The sequence below is a fragment of the Limanda limanda genome, chromosome 4, assembly GCF_963576545.1.
Source record: "Limanda limanda chromosome 4, fLimLim1.1, whole genome shotgun sequence".
Classification (NCBI taxonomy): domain Eukaryota; kingdom Metazoa; phylum Chordata; class Actinopteri; order Pleuronectiformes; family Pleuronectidae; genus Limanda; species Limanda limanda.
In genome coordinates this window covers 24,794,417-24,815,804 of record NC_083639.1, presented here as the reverse complement: position 1 = coordinate 24,815,804, position 21,388 = coordinate 24,794,417, and the positions used below count along the sequence as shown (strand labels likewise).

The 21,388-nt window shown below is 43.5% G+C and overlaps 2 pseudogenes; one reads left to right on the top strand and one right to left on the bottom strand.

The window, feature by feature from the left end:
* Nucleotides 1-207: 207 nt before the first annotated feature.
* LOC133000115 (6-phosphofructo-2-kinase/fructose-2,6-bisphosphatase 2-like) lies at nucleotides 208-5,315 on the bottom strand (annotated as a pseudogene).
* A 5,633-nt stretch (nucleotides 5,316-10,948) lies between these two features.
* The window catches only part of LOC133000114 (gastrula zinc finger protein XlCGF57.1-like), a 41,484-nt pseudogene continuing 31,044 nt past the window's right edge, over nucleotides 10,949-21,388 (top strand).

Below are 21,388 nucleotides of genomic sequence, written 5' to 3'. Positions count from 1 at the left end.
AAAGACAGAAACTGAAGATATACAGAAACAAAAAATGACCCTGTGTCCAAGTTGCCTGGTTTTAAAACACAAACTCTTCTTTGACTTCCTCCTCCTCTGACCACGATTTCCAAAAACTGTAGTTCAAAAATACCTCTATCCATCTTCAGTCATGATCGAATCCACACTTTAATTTGTGCCGTGAAGAACAAGACTTTTCATCTTCACTCAGAGGCGGACACAGCCACTAGTTTCCTCGGAGCTGTCAAAGTCGATTCCTTCACACAGGGACTCCTTGAAGAGAGAGGATACGTCACTGACACTCACAGATTAATGCCTCACTGCAGAAAATACTATTAGAGGAAACTAATAGCGTCCAAGGAGCCTTAAGTTCATATTTGGAAAATTGGGTATTTTATGTGGAGTGCTGTTAAACGGCTGCAGCACTGGAGACTGTTCATTAGAACATTGTCTAAGAAGTTATTAATAGTTAATCACTTTTCTGAACCTACGTGTGATTGCTTCACTTTAATCAATACTGAGACACTTTTAAATAACCATCTTATAATGATTAATACATTATATATGTGCACAGCAAAGTATAGCTACTTGTCTATCATTTTACCTCTTTAAAACATATCTAGGTGTCTGACAAATGTGATAATCAAATGCTTTTAAAGAAGCTGTTTTTTACTGTTGCAGCCATTTATTAAGCTTCTAAAGAATCAGGGTGCGATAGTCGTTATTGATAACGTCGCTGAGAAGAAACATATCGACAGCAGCTTTCTGAGTGCAAAGGTGATGGAAGGTTGAAGAAACCAAAGTGCTGGAAAACCATAAAAAAACATGAAACACTGTGATAACGTACATTCAGATAACATGACTTGAACAATGGGATGAATTATGGAAAAGAAAATGAAACGTTGGCTACACGTTTTTTTAACACAAAAAAAATAATCCCAAAAATCTGCTTCCTATTCGGGGCTGAAAGACGGGTTCAGAAAGAGAGAGAGAGAGAGAGAGAGAGAGAGAGAGAGAGAGAGAGAGAGAGAGAGAGAGAGAGAGAGAGAGAGAGAGAGAGAGAGAGAGAGAGAGAGAGAGAGAGAGAGAGAGAGAGAGAGAGAGAGAGAGAGAGAGAGAGAGAGAGAGAGAGAGAGAGAGAGAGAGAGAGAAATACTCACAGACATCTTCTTCCTATTCGGGGCTGAAAGACGGGTTCAGAAGGAGAGAGAGAGAGAGATGTGGAGATGGGCCAAAGCACTGTACCCACAAGGCAAGGCCAACACATACAAAACAAATATACTTATGAATATGCATTTGTAAATAAAAAAACTATTTTTATGGGTTTAAAATCTATAATTTACATTTTATATTAATTTCCAATTGCAGTTAAATGTTCTCAAATGGATTTCAGTAAAAAAAATAACTGTCGCTTTAGAAAATAGTCTAAATCTAAAATTTAAGATAAAAAAAATTGATGCTGATATAAATGATTGTCTTATAGAAGAGGCTCATGAAGTGATTACTACTCTTAAACCACCTCATCTCCACATAAAGTTTAATTTAAATTTTATTTCAGCAGAGGCTCCACTCATCAGGAGTGTTTCTCACCAAGAGACATGCTGTTCTGCATATTCACGCTGGAAACAGACCAGTGGTGTAGCAAAGGTCAAGCAAGACAAACATCAGACGGCCAAGAAACATTCAAGAAAGAGAACTTTCCTTCGAGACCCGACACGTGACAGACACACAGAGACAAGTCCCATGTCAACACGGAGATGGAGACATATTTGAAGGGGGGGGGGCTGTAACTCTTTCACTAACTTGGCTTTGTCGTCCCTCTGGCATCAGAACTGATGGCGTGGGGGCAAGCGGTAGCCAGGGCGGGTTGCCTGCACTTGCCTGGGACGCTTGACCTGGTCGTGACTGGACAAGGGAGTGTAACTATTCCGCCGAGGTACGAGAGCAGAGTCCCTCAGGGTTTCATCCTGGTAAGAGATGAGATGCTGCAAGGTGTTAAAGGACAAAACAAAAGATCTGGGGACTCCTGATCACAGCCGAGCAGAGTAACCATTCTCTCCACATTGACTCGTGTTAACAGGTTCAACAACAGAAGCCAATTCAAAGGAGACTTTGAATTGAATTGGAGAATTTAAGGGGATTGTTAAGATTAAGAAACATCTTATTATCCCACACACATGCACAGACATGCAAGGAGGGAAATTTAACCTCTGCTTTTAACCCATCTGGTGCAGGACACACAGAGCAGTTGTTGGGGAAGTAAGGTGCCTTGCTCAGGGGCACTAGACAGGGAGAATCCACTTGGATTTTTGTTTCTCCGTGGAGTCGAACCAGAGACGAACCAGAGACCTTTTCTGCCCATAGTCCAAGTTTCTGCCACTAGTCCACCACCTCTCCAGTTAATGAGTGCCATTCTAGTTTGTGCATGTAAAAAACCTGCAGTTAAAAAGCCCAAAGTCCTCAGTGAAGGCAGCTCCTCTCCTCCTGAGACAACATAGCTCCTGTAGCTCCTCAAGCACCTGAAGCTCCAGAAGCTGCAGAGGAGCTGCAGCAAAGGACAGTCTGAAGAAAGTGATGTGTTTTTTGAAGATTAGAGCAAGTAAACCTTTTCAAATCAAAACACAAATTCAAATTATGACGCTGAATATGTCTCCTTTTAAGGATAGAATAAGTCAAGCACACACCTTCTCTTCATTTAAGGGTGTAAACCTTTAAAATAATTCAAAGAAGCTCAAATACAGCTTTTCTTTCATCCATAACCAGAGCGATGGTAATAATGATTATTTCAGCCAAGCAGGGCAGCACGATCAGCCAGGGCTTCAGTCCATAACATATAAAACATTTCATTTCATTAGCTGAGCTGCAGGCAGGTTCAAGATTCAAGGGACAGGGATTAAAAAGAGGGAGTTAAAGAAGCAAGGCCTCACAAACCAGCATTAAACTAGTGGATACAACAAACAGGAGCCTGTTAGACTCTGTGGCTTTAATTCAACAATGGTGAAATCACATTCATGTAAAAAATGTGATTATTCAGTTTGAATGAGAGGAACTTACAAGGGGCCGGTCTCGATGTGTGTTCACTGCCTCCACGTTCAGATAAAACAGTTCCACTTTGCAAACCTGCAAGAGAGGAAACAGAATATTTCAATAGAAGAAAGGGTCATAGAGTGAAGTTGTGTGTCCTGGGGGGGGAAGGACCTACCATACGCCACAGGTGTGAGTTTGAGCACAGTGTGGAGCGGACACTTCATGTACGGCAGATCTTCTGTAGGATGATAAAAAAAAGCACAAAGTTAGTATCTGTGTGTCCGTGTGTCCTGTGTGTGTGATCATTCTTCTACCTGCACTTTTATCCAGGAAGTACGCCAACAAACATCGCATCACGGCCTGGTGGCAGACGACCAGCACGTTGCCCTGTCTCTCCAGCTCCATGACGACCGTCTCCAGTCGCTGAACCAGATCCTGGTAGGACTACAGAGCCAGAGAAGACGATTTTAACAAAACATCAACCTGATTAACATCTGTGAAACACGAGGGGATGGAAGGAGTGGGCCAGGTTACCTCTCCTCCTTGGTAACCATAGTGATCCTTGTCCTGGTCTCTCAAAGCAAACTCCTCTGGGAAAGTGTTCTCGATCATCTCATAGCTCATCTCATCACACACACCCTGAGGAGGGATATTCAAAAAAAGAAAAGAATATTCATTCTAATATCAAAGACCAACGTAAAGTAAGCAGAAGCACTTTCACTGCACATAATACAAAGAAAGAAGTACTTCTATTCCACATATTATACATAGGGATTGTTTAAAGACAGTAGCAGAATATTTTAATACATAAAGATGCTTTATGAGAGAGATTCCTCTCATAGATCGGTACTGACAGCGTCGATCTCGTTGAGAATCTTCCACTGTTCATAAGGAACCCCGAGCTCCTCCGCCGTCTGGATGGTTCTTCTCAGTTGACTCGTCCAAACCTTCAAATCCCACAGTTGGTGCTCCTCGATGAAGTCTCGCAGGGCGAACTGGGAAACGAGAGAAACACAAATCAACAATCATCGTCAAGATCAGGGGTCTTCAACGTTTTTCAGGCCAAGGACCCCCAAACTGGTGGAGAGATGGAGCAGGGACCCCCTACTATATATATAATATAAAATTGTGTTTTATATTAAATTGGTCCTAGTGCCATGTAAAAACACAGCTACCCTGTTATTGTGCATTCAATACTAAGCTATTCAAATATTACACAGGTTCATATATTCATGTTTTTAATTTAACATGTGCAAGGTACAGGGTGGCCATGCCACTGCCATTTATAAACAAACATCGTGCATTCAACACTGAGTTATTAAAGTAATTCACAGATTCAGGTTTTTATTTTAAACATGAATGTAGAAGAGACAGTGAATCCTCAAGCTATCTGTGAGATGTCGTTAGTGAGATGTCGGACCCTGATGGGTAGCACACAACTTATCTAATCTTCGATGGATGGAGGTTGTCAGGCAGAGGGTCAAATCAGCCTCATAATATGTTGGATGCATGTAAATGTGTATTTAAAGACATTTAAATTTGTGGAAAAAAATTGGTTCGAAAATAAATAAAAAATTATGAAAACATTTAAAAATTGTTTAATCAACCAAAGATTTCCCGACTCCCCTGCAGAGCCTCCGCGGACCCCCTAGGGGTCGCGGACCCCCTGTTGAAGACCTCTGGTCTAGATATCATCAATTATTTTCTAAGGGTTCCTGTCTGTTTCATTAGATTAATGCTCAGTGGCAATGGAGAGAATTAAAGTAAATCTTATCCCAGTGAACTAATGAGTCTTGGTTCTTTCTGTGTCATCGTACCTGTTTCCCTCGAGGAGAAAGCTCGGAGTCCCCCCCCGATGCGGCCCTCCACGCTGTGGTTGCTCTCTCCGTGGCGGCACAGGTAGATGGAGTGAGAGTGCACGTGGATGTTCATGAGGTAATACACGATCTTGCTCTGGATGTAGTCCTGCACCCGGTTCACCAGGAAACGCCGGCCCACGTTTATCACCTTGACAAACGACAGGTCCCTGCAGGTGGTGAAGGATCATGGGGGCTGAACTTAAAATCTGTTTACTGACGCCATCTAGTGTTTATTTGTTGCAAACTGCTATAAAACCTTTTAGGTCCACAGGAGCATAATCCAGATATTAAATGTAATGACCTATTGAGATAGAGAAAAGCAGATGTGATCAGCTCTTACTTGTCGTAGTTGTCAGGATCTAACGGTTGATAAGTGACCTTGTAGCACTCGATGCGTTTGAGGAAGTCGTCCATTACTCTCTCTCTGTGTCTCTCAGGGTAGTCGGGGCTGGACACCTTCACTTCCTGTGGCAGGTATGCAACACAGTCAGACCATGTGAGCAAGCAGCATGGTTCTTACATAATTAAGCAGACACCGGGAATATTTATAGATTAATGGTTTGAGTGATGTACCAGAATATTAGCAGCTTTCACCTCAGGGTCGTCACACACCGACTCCACGAAGAACACCTGTTGGAGAGAGGTCAGAGGTCAACGTACAACTAACATGAAATCAACACGATATCGTTTTTAAATTAGTCATTGAAGGGGCCCTGTGGAGTTTTCTTGTTAACATTAAAAAGTCTCACATTCATCATTTCACATTCAACGCTACATAAACTGTGAATGTTTGAATGTGAATTTCAAGTAAGTCCAATTTCCAAAGACAAAATAACACCAGAATATAATAAAAACACTTCCAGTGTTACCTTGAATGCATTCTCCTTCACAAAGCCTTGAATGAGGTCTCTACGTTCTCTTGTTGTGTTTGTTGCATCAAAAACCTGAGAAAACAAGTCAATGTGTATAACTTGGACAGTGTCAGCTTCAGAGTGACAGCAGCAGCCTGTTTGATATCTAGGTCACAATTCAGCAGTGAGATGCTGTCAGGAGCCCGTCACGTTTTCACGAGACAAACCCCATTTCCACCAGATACGACCGTGAGGGGAGAGAGGCAGCTGTGCTCTGTGGAAATCAGCAGTGATTTTATTATGTATCGGCGTGAAGTCTAATAACATGAACACTCCCTACTTGAACAGATCTATTAGTCTGTTTGTAATAATACTGATGGCGCCACCTACTGGCAACAGGAAATAAGCTTTGTTTCACAACTATCGGAGTCTCTGTTTCCTGTCTTTGTCTCTTTGTCCCCTCAGAGACTCAGCGTGAGGAGGAAGGAGCAACATGTCCGCCATGCAGCTGCTGCGGGAGTCGGTACATGAGCGGATCCGCGCTGCCGCTGAAGACTTCCTGCTGCAGGTGGAGGAAGGAGGAGGAAAGGCTCGAGTCCCGGAGCTGAGAGCGATGCTCACCGAGCGGCTAATGGCGGCGGAAGAGCAGATCCTTGCGGGACTTGAGGAAACCGTGGCTGGGTACGAGGAGCGAGTGGAGCGGACAGAGCTGGAGATCTGCCTCCAGAGGAGGCTGCTCGATGCCGTGATGCAGCCCGAAGTCCGGCTGCACAGAGCAGGTCAGTCCCTAGAGGAACCGCTAACAGGCTAACGTTAGCTAGCATCATATCTATCTGTATCTATCTATGCTGCTCACGCTCTCTGAACTAGCTCCTCTGCTAACAGCTGTTTCTCTGCATCACTCCGGCTACAATCACCGGTCTGTAGTTAAACAGCCACACATCCCAGCCCATCCTCTCTGGTGCTTCGTGACTCTGTGTTCTGTGTGAGCTCAGCCTCGTAGTCTAACAGGCTGATACAGCAGCGATGGCTTCTCTCTCTCCCTCTTGCTCCGAGTGGCTCATGTTTACTGACTCCTCCGCCTCCATTAACAGTAGTGCTACATGTAATAAATGCAGTGTGTTGGTAGCGATGGAGGTGAGAGGCTCAGAGACCTAGAAGCTCGGCTCCGCAGCTAAGAACCTCCGTTAGCTGTAGTTAGCTTAGCCCCCGCTAGCCGCCGCGGAGCTACCTAGCTTAGCACATAGCTTAGCTTCAGCTAGCTCATCTAGGAATATTACCCAGTCTATTACATGACAACCCAGAGTTGGGACCAGGAAGCAGAGCTGCAGTGCTACACACTTCTCTGCTCCCTCTGGATCAGTCACACAACCCCATAGAGACTGTGTCTGTCCAGCGTCCGATTAAATTATTTAAATCAAACATTAACAGAGCGACAATTCCACACAATAATCTAATAGAAATTAACACAACCTCTGCAACAACTCAGGAAACTAAGACTTTTAAATGTGGTCTTTTAAACATGAGATCACTGTCATCAAAAGCTTTGTTAGTTAATGAACTAGTCTCAGATTACAACATAGATTTATTGTCCCTCACTGAGACGTGGCTGCATCCTGATGAATCAGAATCAGAAAGGATTTATTGCCAAGTAGATTTACTACCTGGAATTTTCTTTGGTAAATAGCTGCATACATTTAACATAAAGCATAAAAACCCAATAACTACTTCACATAAGAAAGAAATAACTGTATATAAAAAAAAAGTAAAATGCAAAAAAGGAGAGAAATGTGGATGTGCAATATGCAATATACTGTTATGTGTGTTAATGTAACACAGAATTGAGGCGTGGGTGCGGGTTAAGAGTCCAAGCCAGGTGGGGGTCCCTGTGTAACAGGCCAAATTAACTCCCGCCCTAATTAAACCAAACTATACCCCGGGGTGTAAAACACCCTAGGCCAAACTATACCCCTCCAGGCCAGAGTATACCCCAGGGGATAAACTGTCCAGGGCAAAACTATACATGGTGGATATGTGGTTGATTTAGCTCTAAAGTCAGGTAGGCATAGTAGTTGTGTTGTGCTATCAAAGCATTGGAATCTTCAAAATCTAGGCTTGATATTCTCTTATATTTTAATGATAATTTACACTGCATTAATTGGAATTCAGCTGTAGGCATATACTAGGAGATCTGTATATATCTCAGAGACTAATTGTATCCACAATTGAACTAGACTATTATGCAGTTGTAGACACAACACAGGGGGTCCCTGGGCCTGAGAAGGGAAGGAAAGGGGTTAAATGTGGCTATAAAATGGATTATTAAAGTGACTTAAAGTAGACTAAAATGTATGAGTTTTCGTCGACTAAAACTAGACTAAAACTAAGAAGGATAAAAATGACTGAATGTGACTAAAACTAATATGCAGTTTCGTCTAAAGACTATACTAAATCTAAAATAGATACCAAAATTAACACTGGTGTCATGAAGTTGAAATTTGAGTTATAATAACAATGTTAGTATTGGTGTAGCGAGCTAGAGAGTTTAATCAGACCGGATTCAACTAATCAACAGCTATCTTGGAATGAAAAAAGTATGTCAGGCTGTCCAAATACACCAAAATGTTTAATAACTAAATAAGCTGGCCAAGGAGTTAGACATTTTACCTTACTGGTCATCAAAGAGCATGACAACTCTTTCATACATGCAAAGCAGCTCACAGAAATATATCCCAACTTGTGTATTGCTCTGCAGATCAGAGCAACACTACCAGTAACAGTAGCTTCAGCCGAGAGGAGTTTTTCTAAATTAAAACAGTTGAAAACGATGTTTTGATTGATGACTTTGCAGCAAGGAAGGCCAGAAGGATTGCACTGTAACCCTTGAAGTGTGATGCTAGGGACTGTAATGTAAATAGTTATTGAGACAAAGTTAATTTATACTATTTATTTATTTGTTTGTTTATTTTGCATATTCTATTTTGAATATTTAAAACGTGTAACAAATTATACAATATATCATTTAAATTGAAAGCAAACTTGCATATATTATTTTATTTCTTGTTATAATTATTATTGTTTGCTAGCTAAGTTGTCATTTGTTCGGATTCTTAAGTTTGCACTTTGCATTTTTTCTTAGCTCTCGTTCTTGTGATAAATAAAGGTGCAGTACTTTACTGTAGAAGTGTTAAGAAGTTTTGAATTTTTCTTTTTTGGGGGGAGGCTCCAGGGGTGAAGCTTGCCTTTATAAGCCCTGCTTAATGCAAGCAGAGGAGTAGAGTTTGATGAGGTGAGATGGGATAGCTGATTCCTCTAACACCATTTTTTTATATATATAATAATTAACTTTTATAATATTATGTTACAATTGCATTATGTTTTGGGTATGTGCTTTTATTTAAATGTGTAACCCTACTTAGAGGTGTTTTGATCTTTGGATGTTTTGATGTTATCAGTTTTTCTGGTTGAAGTAATAAAAGTCTATGTTTTAGAGTTTTAAGATTTAAGTTACTTAGCTTTCTCCCTTAATTTACCTGACAAAGCTGAACCCCCAATAAAATTCTTAAGTAATTCTTGTGTAAATCATTCAACACGACTGATATCATGGGGGTATTATCTGGCCTGAAGGGTATGAATTGGCCTAGGCCATAATAAACCCGGGGTATAATTTAGCCTAGGCCCCTTTAACCCCGGGTATAGTTCGGCGGGGGGTAAACTATGGCCTGTTACACTGGGCCTTGTTGATAAGGCCAACTGCAGCCGGGAAGAAGCTGGTCTTGTGGCGGGAGGTTTTGGAATATGTCAGTCTAAATGAATCTACTCCCCCCAGTCATATAATTTCACACGTTCCCAGAGAATTTGGACGAGGAGGTGGAGTTGCTGCTATTTTTAACTCCAGTCTATCAATTAATCCTAAACCTAAACTCAGCTACAACTCATTTGAATGTCTTGTTCTTAGTCTTCCACGCCAATCCAAGAAACACCAACAGCCAATCATATTTGCTGTAGTACCGTGCTCCTGGGGCTTATACTGAATATTTAAAGGAATTCCCTGAGTTTTTTTCAAACCTAGTCCTAAAGACCAATAAAATGATTATTATTGTTGACTTTAATATTCATGTTGACCATAATAAAGATAGCCTTAGCGTAGGGCTGTGCAATTATTCAAATTTTAATCGTGATTTTGATTTTTGGGTCAAATGATCTTCAAACTAATATAAACGAGTTGAAATGATTTTCTGAAATTACATGCGCAATTCAGTCCTTCCCCCAAAGCATTCAACGCAGCCCTGCTGACTGGCTCTCACTCTCAAGCAGCTGTAAAGTGAAGGAGGAGAGTTGTGTGTGTGGTGACCGGCGGTATTTAAAAAAAACACCACGAGTGGAAAGTGGCAGAGGGAGGGCAGAACCGTTTGATCGACAAATAGGGTAGAAAAAGTTCTCTTGTATGGGAACACCTCGGATTCTTAGAATCCGAAGAGGAGCAGCTCCACACAATGTAGCGGCCGCGCAGCGCCATTCTCAAGCACGCAGCCGCCTTTTTTTTTGGAGTGAAACACTGAAAAAATGCAACATATTTTCAAATTCAAAAGTAATCGTTTGAATAATTGTGATTTCAATATTATCCAAAATAATTGTGATTATGAATATTTTTTACATAATCGAGAAGGAACCGCTCACAGGCTAACGTAAGCTAGCATCAGCTCGAGCAGCGGAGTTAATCCTCCACTTCCTGTCTCTGTCTGCTGCTCCACCTCTCACCTGAATAATGAGGAGGATTTGATGCTGTTGTGAATGAGTCTGTGCAGAAAACCTGCTGCTGTGAATGAAAAACTTTTTTTTACCAGAAACCCTTTGTTTTATGCTGCTTCCTTTACGAGCTGCGTCGTAACACCAACTGTAAACGACCTCAACATCTCTACTTCCTGAATGTGATCGTTCAAAAATCCCAACAGTCGACATTAAACAACACAAGTTTTTCAAAACACTTCAGGAAACTCTGAAATAATAAACATGTGTTTTTGTGTTTCAGTGTGTCCTGCAGACGTCCAGCAACTGATGGTGAAGAAAGAAGAGGTTCCCCCTGAGGAGCAGCAGTGGAGCCCCCTTGTGGACCAGGAGGATCCAGAGCCCCCCCACATTAAAGAGGAACAGGAGGAACCGTGGACCAATCAGGATGGACAGCAGCTTCAAGGACTGGAGGAGGCTGATATGAAGTTCACATTGACTCCTGTCACTGTGAAGCGTGAAGAAGATGAAGAGAAACTTAAATCGTCAAAGCTTCATCCGAGTGAGATGAAAAAGAACAGAGCGGACTGTGGAGGACCAGAACCAGCCAGGAACTCAGGTCCTGATGGACGTTTACAACAAGGTCCTGAGGACAAGACTGAAGACTCTTCTGAGACTGAAGAGAGTGAGGGTGATTGGATGGAGACCAGGGAAACTCAGACTAGTTTAAATACAGGAAACAACAAACAGCCTCTAAGTGATGTGGGATGTAAGACAGAAAAAAAGCTGTTTAGTTGCTCTGAGTGTGGTAAAAGATTTACAGTAAGGGGCAATCTTAATACACATATGAGGATTCATACAGGAGAGAAACCGTTTAGTTGCTCTGAGTGTGGTGAAAGATTTAGCCGTACGGACCATCTAAATAGACATATGATGATTCATACAGGAGAGAAACCGTTTAGTTGCTCTGAGTGTGGTGAAAGATTTAGCCGCAGAGGCCATCTAAATACACATTTGAGGATTCATACCGGAGAGAAACCGTTTAGTTGCTCTGAGTGTGGTGAAAGATTTAACCAAAGGGGCAATCTAAATACACATATGATGATTCATACAGGAGAGAAACCGTTTTGTTGCTCTGAGTGTGGTAAAAGATTTAACGAAAAGGGCAGTCTAAATATACATATGATGATTCATACAGGAGATAAACCGTTTTGTTGCTCTGAGTGTGGTAAAAGATTTACCCGTAGGGGCCGTCTAAATACACATATGAGGATTCATACAGGACAGAAACAGTTTAGTTGATCTGAGTGTGGTGAAAGATTTAAGATTCAGTCCTATTGTACGAGACGTGAGGATTCATTAAGGAGAGAAGTGATTCAGTTGCAACCTTTGCAACAAAAGATTTTGTAGGATTTATCAGCAGATATTCATAGTATACATATTCATAGTTCACTGTTTTAAATAGATTACTAACAGGTTTTATGTCCCTAGAAAATATAACTCATTGAATGACACGAAAGATTTGTGTTTATATATCTTATTTCTACAGATTTCTACATAACGTATATATTTTTCATAATGTCCTACACGTCATTTTAAGGTTAATGTGTGTTCCTTGCACAATATTAATGTGTGTTCTTAACAAGTTTATATGATTAAATATGTTTGTTTTAAAACAATGATTTCTTGGTTCGTGAGATTCAATGACAGTGTGTGTTCTCCTTTATGTATTGAATGTGTTTCCAAGAATAAAAGTCTAATAAAAAGATAAAGGCCTCATCGCCCTCCTCTTTGTTTCTGTATGAACGGAGGCTGCACTGGCTACAGTTGAATTGTCTCCTCACGAGACAAATTAATCAGCTTCTCACAGTCAGACATGTTTGTTTACGCTTGACGTGAAGTCGGAACTCGGCAATTTCATACGAGTCGTCTGGAACGCAGCATTACACTCACACAAATTGACGGTAAATGTCAAATAGCAGGATGGTTAAATTCAGAGACAGCTGTGATGTCCCCAATCTATAAAATTTAAGATAATTATTTTTATATGCTTGTGTTTGTACTGGGATGGTTCGGTTCTGTCGGTCAATCTGTGATACTGGACTCAGTAGATCACAGATCTATATAAAACAACATAAATCATAGGGCAGTGATTCAAAACAAACATTTAATCTAATGAGCAATTAGCAGACAAGGATCGACCTCACGGGACGGAGGCAGGAAGTGAAGCGTTTATCTTTGCCGCAGTGCGCAAAACTCATGTCACGCTTCAAAACCCATGTGCTTGGACCCGTTCAGTGCTGCTTTGCAGTCCTAGAAATTGTAAAAATTTTAATGTTTAATTGTTTTTGTTTTCATCTCAATTTGAAGTTGATCTGATGTACGCCCTGGTACAAGTACCTCCAAGTTAAAATGTGGAATATGGCCACTAAATGCAAAATTGCGGGCTTCCTGTTGTGTTTTTCATAACGCCCCTTGATACTTTTTTGTTCTGGTCATGATAGATCGGTCAATGTAAACGCGTTCCAGGGGTCTCGTTCTATTTGATTTACGGTTTACAAAAGTTTGAAAGGAGTATTCACTTGGTGCCGTCTGGTGTGTTTTGTTAGGCACAGCTTCAAGAAGAGTAAAGCTCAGCACAGTGTTCCTTTTCCAGTGCATTTGTTGATGAAACAATTTGTTCCCTTAATTTGTAAAGAAACTGAGCAGCGGTGGTTTCTGTTTAACTGAGGATTATGTATCAGTGGTCACATCAGGTTTGCCTGTCTTATTTATTTCAATATTTTTCTATTTCTCTGATTATTAAAAGAAACATTAATGCTTCTTTTAATATGTTCTCCCAGTCAACAGAAAGCCAATGAGCTGTCTAACTCCACAGCCCCATAGTGCTAATTGCCCTTCTCCCTTATCTTGTTTATTAATTGGGGGGAGGGGGGGGGGTGATTTAAATATCCATTTGATAATGAATCTTAATAGGAGAAATAAGCAACTGAATGGATTAATGAATTACATTCCCTTTTTCTTATTTGCTATTCAACCTGCTGAGTCATTTAGCTTCTCCATTCAACCTCTCCATTCCGTGACACTTTGGGCCTTGTGCTGATAAAACAAGGTAAAACAAAGCAAACTAGCCACGAAATCTAATTCAATTTACTTCTTTAATAATATATACAACGTTTGTCATAACAAGGGACAATACAATGTAAATGATCAATAACAGAGTTGAATGCACATATTCATTTGTCTCTGATATTTCTTTGAGAAAAAACAAGAGTCATTGAAACTCACTTTTATCGTCTGCTAAAAAGGCACAAGGAGGCTGATTGGAGCACGGCAATAACTTATCAATGATCAAACATGTACCTACAAATCCCTTCAAAGAACACATAACGAATATGTATCATTAAGAGCTGATTGAGACACATTAAAAACATTGTGAACAGCAGCTCGAGACAGAAAGTTCAATCTGTTACCTACAGCCGGAACAATATGTCAAGTACTGTGAAGTATTTTCTAACAATGCTTCTATAACAAGAGGGATAAATCTTTATACAGCATTTTAATCTTCCTTCAGAACCCTGTTCAGTACTATCTCTCAAATCTATAAGATGAGATAACACACAATGGCTTCAGATAACATTCACAAGTGCAAATGTCTGTCTGTAAGATGAGCGGATTTATATTATAAAAAGTTTTTACAGCATCTACTAATGTGCTTGTATTGAGAAGAATAGAGGAGCTGATACTCAGTATATGTAATGATCAGTAAGGCTTTGTATTATTTACAGTACAATAAGGATAAGTTGCCAGTTGTGTAAAACACTGTGTTGTGTTGTTTTGTTGATATATTTATTGTAGTGCACATGCAGAAGAGTTTATGATACTAATGATAAGGCCTCCAGGTCAAAGCCTCAGCATGCAGAATAAAGACAAAGACAGAAACTGTATATATACAGAAATAAAAAATGACCCTGTGTCCAAGTTGCCTGGTTTTAAACACAAACTCTTCTTTGACTTCATCCTCCTCTGACCACGATTTCCAAAAACTGTAGTTCAAAAATATTTCTATCCACCTTCTGAGTCATGATCGAATCCAAACTTTAATTTGCGCCGTGAGGAACAAGACTTTTCATCTTCACTCAGAAGCGGAACCAGCCACTAGTTTCCTCGGAGCTGTCAAAGTCGATTCCTTCACACAGGGACTCCTTGAAGAGTGAGGATACGTCACTGACACTCACAGATTAATGCCTCACAGCAGAAAATACTATTAGAGGAAACTAATAGTGTCTCAGGAGCAGTGATGCCGGTTACGCGCTACTTAGTAACGCGTTACTCTAATCTGACCCCTTTTTTCAGTAACGAGTAATCTAACGCGTTACTATTTCCAAACCAGTAATCAGATAAAAGTTACTCTTCCAAGTCACTGTGCGTTACTATTTTGTCTACTTTTTGTTACTTTTATTATCATCTACACGAACATGTGCACTTCTCGCTCTTACTCCGTCACTCGCACACATCAACAACACTTGACTTCCTCATTGACCCCCGATCCCCAACACAACCAGCCAATGAGGGCCTGACATCCTCAACAACGCCATCCTATTGGTCCAAACAGTCACATGTCTCCCCGACCCCTTCACTGACCCTCAGGATATCGGAACGCTCCTTCAACACAGTGTTTTACTGAACATACGTCAAATCCAAACATAAACATAAACCCAGTCCGTTACAATATATTTGATTTTCTTCTTGCGTCTCTGGGAGTGAGGTCATGTAGCCTATGCGAGAATTAATTTGAATCGCCCTCGTTTCGTGCCATAATAAACAAGATCCCTACTACTGGCAATGCCGGCTGCCTCACAGAACAGCTTTTTGTAAAACCACTCCTTGCTTCTCTAATTCTGTGAACAACAGGTACAATGTTCATAAAAACATGTTGAAAAGTTACATTTATAAAAATGTAGATCATAAGAGGTAAGTTTTTTCCATTACAGTGTTAACAGTTAAATATGTCAGGTCAAGAAAGATTGTCATTCTTTAATTTTTTATAAAAACAAGTATTTATGTTAAGTGAAGTCAAGAAAAACTGTCTTTTTTTATTTTTATAAAAACATGTATTTTTTCAGGAAATGTTCAACTTAAAAATGTCAGGAGATACATTATACGTTGTTGTTAAAAATGCACTTCTAATAAAGTGAGTGTTGGCAAAACCGGTTGTCATTTTTGTGTTGAGGCGGCGGGGGTGTTGTCGGCAGCTGCTGAATGTAACAAATAAAGTAACTTGTAATCTAACTTAGTTACTTTTAAAAAATCAAGTAATCTGTAAAGTAACTAAGTTACTTTTAAAATCAAGTAATCTGTTAAGTAACTAAGTTACTTTTTCAAAGTAACTGTGGCAACACTGCTCAGGAGTCTTAAGTTCCTATTTGAAAAATTGGGTCATTTATGTGGAGTGCTGTTAAACGGCTGCAGCACTGGAGACTGTTCATTAGAACATTGTCTAAGAAGAAGTTATTAATTATTAATCACTTTTCTGAACCTATGTGTGATTGCTTCACTTTAATCAATACTGAGACACTCTTAAATAACCATCTTATAATTATTAATACATTATATATGAGCACAGCAAAGTATAGTTACTTGTCTATCATTTTACCTCTTTAAAACATATATAGGTGTCTGACAAATGTTATAATCAAATGCTTTTAAAGAAGCTGCCTTTTACTGTCGCGGCAATTTATTAAGCTTCCAAAGAATCAGGGTGCGATAGTCGTTCTTGATAACGTCGCTGAGATGAAACATATCGACAGCAGCTTTCTGAATGCAAAGGTGATGGAAGGTTGAAGAAACCAAAGTGCTGGAAAACCATAAAAAAAACCATGAAACACTGTGATAACTTATATTCAGATAACATGACTTGAACAATGGGATGAATTATGGGAAAGAAATAGAAACGTTGGCTAAATTTTTTTTTACCAAGTCTTCACAAAAAATACTCATAGACATCTGCTTCCTATTCGGGGCTGAAAGACGGGTTCAGAAGGAGAGAGAGAGAGAGAGAGATGTGGAGATGGGCTGAAGCACTGTACCCACAAGGCAAGGCCAACACATACACAACAAATACACAACAAATATACTGTGGCGTGCACTTATGGGTGTGTCCTCTCACCCAGTGGGTTGATGGGTAATGTTAAGGCTGTAGCTATATATACTTCCCGTATGGGGAACGTGTCTGTTCTTGCTCACTAGGAATAAACTACAGTAAGCAGTACCTGCGTCTCTGCCTTTCCTTGTCCTGCCACATTGGTGACCCCGTTTTTTTGACATGTTCGAGGTAGAGGAGGATAGTGTCCCTTCCTCATCGAGGGAAGACGTATTTTCTTCCCCGGCGCCCGTGGACCGTGTCTCCACAACGACCATGGTGCCGCAGCTTCCGCGATCGACCGGCTCCGCGGGGCACGTTAAACTGCCGGAGTTTTGGCAGAACGACCCCGCGCCGTGGTTTCAGCACTTCGAGGCTCTCTTCCATCTGCGAGGAGTGACGGCAGACGACTCCAGGTATTTTCGGGTGGTCGCGGCTTTGGACAATCCAATCCACCCGGCGCGTGATGCAGCTCCTGCGAGCCCCGCCGCTGCGCGGAAAGTACACCGCCCTCAAGCAGCTTCTCCTCCGGCGCTACAGCTTGTCAGCCGCGGAGAGAGCGGACAAGCTACTGTCGCTTCCCGGTTTGGGCGATGGTTTGGCAGTGGACCTGATGGACGAGATGCTGTCGTTGCTGGGCTCCGAGGATGAGGGTTTCCTGTTCCCGCACATCTTTCTGGAGTCGTCTGCCGTCACTCCTCGCAGATGGAAGAGAGCCTCGATGTGCTGAAACCACGGCGCGGGGGTCGTTCTGCCAAAACTCCGGCAGTTTAACGTGCTCCGCGGAGCTGGTCGATCGCGGAAGCTGCGGCACCATGGTCGTTGTGGAGACACGGTCCACGGGCGCCGGGGAAGAAAATACGTCTTCCGCTGCAGGTGCGCGCAGCCCTCGCCAACTCTTCTTGCTTGGCGGCCGGCGACTTCCGTGGATTGGCTGAGCAGGCGGACCGGATCCTGCTGACTTCGAGGAACGTCTCCGTGCAGAGTGTGGCCGTGGAGTCCTCGCAGTCGACGTTGGAGAACGAGGATCCGGCATTGACGGCTGCAGTTTCCACCTGCAGACAGCGCGGCCAGCTGTGTTTCTTCCATCAGCGCTTCGGCAGCAAGGCGCGCCGCTGCGTTCCTCCGTGCGTGTTCGAGGCACCGGGAAACGGAAGAGCCGGCGCTCGGTAGCAGCCGTGGGCGCTGGCGATCAAGAGGAGCTGCTGTTCATTCATGACTCCATATCAGGTAATCAGTTCCTGGTGGACTCCGGCTCGCAGTAGAGCCTTCTCCCTCCTGCAGCTACGGACCTCTCGGCCCGTGGCAGTGGTCCGCGTCTGACAGCGGCTAACGGTTCGGCTATAGAGACGTTTGGTACCAAGTCTGTGACTGTGTGTTTCAATGGACGCAAATTTCTGTGTGACTTTGTTGTAGCCTCCATTATGGTTCCTATTATTGGAGCAGATTTTCTGTGCACTAATGGGTTGTTAGTGGATGTAGCTAATCGCAGGCTCATTGATGCTGTGTCTTTTGCGTCTTTTCCGTGTCAGTCAGGGGGACCCGGGCCGTTAACACACGCTAATTTCGCGGCGTCAAAGGATGTCTTCCAGCGCTTACTGGCGGAATTTCCTTCGCTGACAACGCCCGCATTTTCTGCCGCGGTTACTAAACACGGCGTGGAACATTTCATTCCCACTGCGGGTACGCCCGTTTTCGCACGTTCGCGTCGCCTCGACACCGTGAAGTTAGCCACCGCGAAGGAGGAGTTTGCTACCATGGAGCGTTTGGGGATCGTTAGGCGGTCCAACAGCCCGTGGGCTTCGCCGCTCCACATGGTGCCCAAGGCGGACGGTTCTTGGCGGCCGTGCGGCGACTTCCGCCGTTTAAATAACATTACGGCCCATGACCGTTACCCCATTCCGCATGTTCAGGATTTTTCGATTCGTCTGGCGGGCATGACAATTTTTTCTAAAATCGATTTGGTGCGAGGTTATCATCAGGTGCCTGTGCGGGCAGAGGACGTGCCCAAGACTGCTGTCATTACACCGTTTGGGCTTTTCCAGTTCCTGCGAATGCCGTTCGGCCTTAAAGGCGCAGACGTTTCAGCGCTTGATGGACTCGGTGCTACGTGACCTCGCGTTTGTTTTCGTCTATTTGGACGACATCTTGGTGGCCAGCCCGTCGGCTGATGAGCATTTGTCGCACCTTAGGCAGGTTTTCCAGCGCCTTGATGGGCATGGTCTCATTGTCAACACAGCCAAGTGCCAGTTTGGGCTGTCTGTCATAGACTTTTTGGGCCATCGCATTTCGTCGCAGGGTGCGGTTCCCTTGCGAAGGTGCATGCAGTTGCGGATTTTCCCCGTCCGGTCTCGGTCAGGTCGCTACAGGAGTTTTTGGGCATGGTAAACTTTTACAATCGGTTCTTGCCTTGTGTGGCCCAACTCCTGCAACCATTGTATGGTGCTTTGAAGCTTAAGAAAGCCAAGGACCAGGTTGACTGGACCCCTGTGAGGATCCAGGCTTTTGAGGGGGCTAGGGCTGCCCTGGCTAACGCAGCGCTTCTGGCGCACCCCGCGTCTCGGGCGCCCATCGCCCTCACGACCGATGCTTCGGATGTGGCTGTTGGTGCAGTTGTTGAACAGCGTGTTGCGGGTGCTCTCACGGGCCGCTCCCGCCCGGTGGTGCCGGTTGCTTGGCGCCGTCGGGTCTTTGATATGGTGCACTCTCTTTCTCATCCGGGTGTCCGGGCGTCGGTGAAGATGGTGTCTTCGAAGTTTGTGTGGCCTGGCCTTCGCAAAGAGGTCAAAGAGTGGGCGGCCACATGTGTGGCGTGTCAGCGGGCAAAAGTTCACCAGCACACTAGGGCGCCCCTCGAGCCATTTTTGATTCCAGCCAGGCGTTTTGATCATGTGCATATCGACCTTGTGGGGCCTCTTCCCCCTTCCCAGGGTTTTACACATCTCCTTACCATGGTAGATCGGACCACTAGGTGGCCAGAGGCGGTTCCTCTGTCTTCCACGACATCTGCGGACGTGGCACGCGCTTTTCTTTCAGCTTGGGTCTCACGTTTTGGTGCACCGTCTGATATCACCTCTGACAGAGGCCCGCAATTCATTTCGGATCTCTGGTCAGCGCTAGCAAAGTCTTTGGGCACACAGGTTCACCGTACCACTGCCTACCACCCCCAGGCTAACGGTTTGTGTGAACGTTTTCACCGGTCGCTTAAGGCGTCATTGCGGGCTGCGCTCTCAGATGCAAACTGGTTGGATCGGTTGCCGTGGGTGATGCTCGGGTTGCGCTCGGCTCCTAAGGCTGACCTGGATGCCTCGCCTGCAGAGTTGGTACTCGGTCAGCCGCTCCACGTCCCAGGGGAGTTTCTGCCTCAGAGCTCGGCCCCCTTTCCGGTTCCTCTTGCGCGTCCTGCGTCACAGGCCGCTTGTGCACCGGTGCCCGTGCATCATTTTTCTCCTCGGTCTTTCGTGCCAACGGCTCTCGCGACCACTCGGTTTGTTTTCGTGCGTCACGATGCTCACCGGTTTCCCCTCCAGCGCCCGTATGACGGCCCGTTTAGAGTGTTAGAGGCGGGTTCTAAAAGTTTCATTCTGGACATGGGCGGGCGCAGGGAGCGTGTTTCGTTAGACAGACTTAAGCCAGCTCATCTGTTGGCCGGCGAAGAGGTGCTACCGGCCCGGGTTCCCCGTCGTGGTCGCCCCCCTTCTAAGACCCCTGTGTTGTTTTCTCCAGTTGTGCCTCCTGATCCTGTGCCTGTTGTAAATTATGTCCCTTCTGCTTGTTCCACCCCTGCGTTTGCGGACGGGGATCGGCGTAGCCGTTATGGTCGCCTCGTTAAACCCCCTGAGAGGTACTGACTTTTGTCCCATTTTATTTTTTTTCCCTCTGGGTGTTCGGGGGGGGGGGGGGGCTGTGTGGCGTGCACTTATGGGTGTGTCCTCTCACCCAGTAGGTTGATGGGTAATGTTAAGGCTGTAGCTATATATACTTCCCGTATGGGGAACATGTGTCTGTTCTTGCTCACTAGGAATAAACGACAGTAAACAGTACCTGCGTCTCTGCCTTTCCTTGTTCGGCCACAATACCTATTTTTTATGGGTTTAAAATCAATAATTTACATTTTTTTATTAATTTCCAATTGCAGTTAAATGTTCTCAAATGGATTTCAGTAAAAAATAATTGTCCCTCTAGAAAAGAGTGTAAATCTTAAATTTAAGATAAAAAATTGATGCTGATATAAATTATTGTCTTATAGAAGAGGCTCGTGAAGTGATTACTACTCTTAAACCACCTCATCTCCACAAAAAGTTTTAATTACATTTTATTTCAGCAGAGGCTGAACTCATCAGGAGTGTTTCTCACCAAGAGACATGCTGTTCTGCATATTCACCCTGGAAACAGACCAGTGGTGAAGCAAAGGTCATGCAAGACAAACATCAGACGGCCAAGAAACATTCAAGAAAGAGAACTTTCCTTCGAGACCCGACACGTGACAGACACACAGAGACGAGTCCCATGTCAACAGAATTTAAGGGGACTGTTAACGAGTGTCATTCTAGTTTGTGCATGTAAAAAACCTGCAGTTAAAAAGCCCAAAGTCCTCAGTGAAGGAAGCTCCTCTCCCCCACAGACAACATAGCTCCTGAAACTCCTCAAGCACATGAAGCTCCTGAAGCTCCTCAAGCACCTGAAGCTCCTGAAGCTCCTGAAGCTGCAGAGGAGCTGCAGAGGAGCTGCAGCAAAGGACAGTCTGAAGAAAGTGATGTGTTTTCTGAAGATTAGAGCAA